This window comes from Mesocricetus auratus, unplaced genomic scaffold (genome assembly GCF_017639785.1).
Source record: "Mesocricetus auratus isolate SY011 unplaced genomic scaffold, BCM_Maur_2.0 Super-Scaffold_100014, whole genome shotgun sequence".
In the NCBI taxonomy this organism is placed as follows: domain Eukaryota; kingdom Metazoa; phylum Chordata; class Mammalia; order Rodentia; family Cricetidae; genus Mesocricetus; species Mesocricetus auratus.
In genome coordinates, this window is record NW_024429197.1 from 7,395,166 (window position 1) to 7,398,273 (window position 3,108).

A 3,108-nucleotide genomic window follows, 5' to 3' on the forward strand; every position below is an offset into this window, starting at 1 on the left:
CTATTTCTTATTTTTAATTTATGTTTAGAATCTACCTGGATGTAAGAATATAGACCCTTTATTTTCTGGCCATTTTCAACCTGTACTGCTTCAGGCCCTAGTGCTCCTCAGAAGCCAAGAACGCTGGGATGGGGAGTCGAAGGAACCAGAGAGGAGCCCATGGTTTACCTCCACTCCATCTTGCTCAGCCTTGCACATGGTCTTATTTGAAGACTAGACTGTGGCAAAAACGTGAATGTAAATCTGACTCCTGCGACTCTCCAAACATTTCCCCAAAGGACAACTGAACTGTGACAAACCCAGCTCCTTAGAGGCCCAGAATACAGACCACGGGGATGCTATCAATCTCCTTTCTTCCATGTGGCTCCAGACATAAGTACAGAAAAACGCTTTGTTTCATTCTTTTCTTTTTTGGGGGACCGGGGGTGGGTTTGAGACAGGGTTTCTCTGTGTGGTCTTGGTTATCCTGGGACTCACTTTGTAGACCAGACAGGCCTAGAACTCATAGAGATCTGCCTACCTCCCTAGTGCTGGGATTAAAGGCAAGTGCCACCACCACCTGGCTTGTTTCGTTTTTGTTTTGTTTTTTGTTTTTAAGGCCCTAGGATGTTTTTTTTACAAAGGTAACCTTGATCCTTGAAATGGGTTCATCGGTAGGATTTCTGGTATCGAGCGTGGGCTCCAGGAACTACGAAGTTTCAGGACTCACAGCGACTAGGATCAACTACAAGCAGGGTCCGATCATATTGGATGAGAATATCTTTGATCTCCTTTTTAGAGGCCTCATCCACATAGTGTCAGATAGCATAAATCTGGGCCAGGTGACCACCACCCTTCAAACAGACCCGGATAACAACTACAGAAAATCCTCCTTGTCCAGGAGGAGAACGGGCTCCAGTAACCTGTACTGCAGCATGCATGGCTCGATCATCTCCAGGGGATATCCGTTCACCTTGACGAGCCTGTTTCCCCATTTACAGTGCACCAGGGCTGTGGCCGTCTTCTTGCATTTGAAGACCTGCACAGACTGAAGCGGACCCTTAGACGGTATGGCTGCCACTCTGAACATGAGCTCCTAAATGCGCGACCTGCCACCGGAAAAGCTGTTTCATTCTTTTAAAAGGACTTACTTTTATTATTTTTAAGTGTGTGTTTGCATGTGTGTGCAGTGCCTATAGAGGCCAGCAGGGGGTGTCAGCTCCCCTGAAGCTGGAGTTACAGAGGGTTGGGAGCTACCTGTAGTGGGTGCTGGGAACTGAACCTGAATCCTCTGGAAGAGCAGTAAGTGCTCTTAACTGCAGAGCCAGTCTGATTCAGATAAACCTTTACTTTATGAAGAGGTTAGTGATATCTTTCTTTCTTCCTTCCTTCCTTCTTTCCTTCTTTTCTTCCTTCCTTCCCTTCTTCCTTCCTTTCTTTCTTTTCCAAGACAGGGATTCTCTGTGTAGCTTTGGAGTTCGTCCTAGCACTGGATCTATAGACCAGGCTGACCTTGAACTCACATAGATCTGCCTGCTTCTGCCTCCTGAGTGCTGGGATTAAAGGTATGTGCCACCACTGCCTGGCTGTGATTTATTTCTTAAATGCTAACAGAGTCATCTTCAACATCTCCCAATACACATATTGCAGATTCTATCATGTCCACGACAGTACACCAGGGTTTCAACGTGCCAGCCCCTGTGACTCTGAGGAGCTGTTAGTGTAGATATGGTTAGCACAGGTGACCAGGAGAAACCTAGAGTAAAGGCACATTACAGAGTGAGAGCAAAGTTAAACTCACTGAAGGCAGATAAGCCAGGTGTGGCAGGGAGTGACAGTTTGCAATTTGTGAATACCAACTTCAGTGCCAACGTGAATAGCAGAGAGTGAGTCTGGTTCCTGATTCAAAAGACATATTTTTATGAAATTATTCATGAATCTGGGACTTTTGTGAGTTATGAGTTATAGGGTGTGTGTGTGTGTGTGTGTGTGTGTGTGTGTGTGTGTGTGTGAGACAATGTGTGTGTGACAAGTCTCACACTGTAGTCTAACATTTGCTGTGTAGCTCAGGCTGGCCTCAAATTTTTGGCAGTCCTCCTGCCTTAGCCTCCTAACTGCTGGGATGAAAGGCAACACCTCCATGCCCAACTGAGATGTGGCCTTTGAAAAGTGATGAGGTCAGGAGAGTCCTGGGGCTTGTGCTTGTGAGAGTGACCCCAGGGGGCCCTTTGTCCTTCTCACCATGTGAGAACACAGTGAGAAATTCACTTAGGAACCAGGAAATAGGTTCTCACCAGCCCTGGAAAGACAGACAGGGATCCTTGGAGCACGCTACACTACCTAGTTTGTGAGCCCCTAGCTCTGAAAGTAAGAAGGAGAGCAACCGAGGAAGACCTCTGGCATTGATCTCTGGTCTCCATAAACATCTGCACACACATGTGCACACATGAACTCATATACACATGTGAACACATACACACATGAACACACACATGAACACATACACGGGTGGTGGTAGTGCATGCCTTTAATCCTAGCACTTGGGAGGCAGAGGCAGGCGAATCTCTGTGAGTTCGAGACCAGCCTGGTCTACAAGAGCTAGTTCCAGGACAGCCTCCAAAAACAAAACAAAACCAAAAAAAAAAAAAAAAAAGGAGGAAAAGGGAAAAAAATCTATGAGTGACATTTCTGCTTCTCTTTCCAGCCCAAGACTGAGTGACGGGAGCCAGATGTGTTCTTCTGACTGACACAGCTGAATAGGATGGGGAGACACACGACATGATGGCTTTCTGATGTCCGACTTCCTCTTGCAGGATAGTGGCTCCGAGGTAGGAAGACAAGTGGGGGAGCCCCAGGATTGCCCTCGGCTGGCTGCTGGAGTATCTCCAAGCTGAGCCCAGGAGAGGGCTCCCGGGGGGAACGGGCTTCTCCAAGAGGTGTGGTGCCAGGGCTGAGAGTGGAGGGTCCAGAGCCGTAGAGAAAAAGAAGAGGCCAATAGGAGAGGCTGGGGACGGAGTTAGTGGAGTGCTTGCCTAGCATGAAGAAGGTCCTGGGTGCGATCCCTAGCATCAGAGGCATATGCCTCCATGCCTGCCTGTCATCTCAGCACTCAGGAGGTGGAGTTCAAGA

At 47.9% G+C, this 3,108-nt stretch overlaps 1 pseudogene; it reads right to left on the reverse strand.

Moving 5' to 3' along the window:
* Positions 1-647: 647 nt before the first annotated feature.
* LOC101824638 lies at positions 648-2,759 on the reverse strand (annotated as a pseudogene).
* Positions 2,760-3,108: the final 349 nt, after the last annotated feature.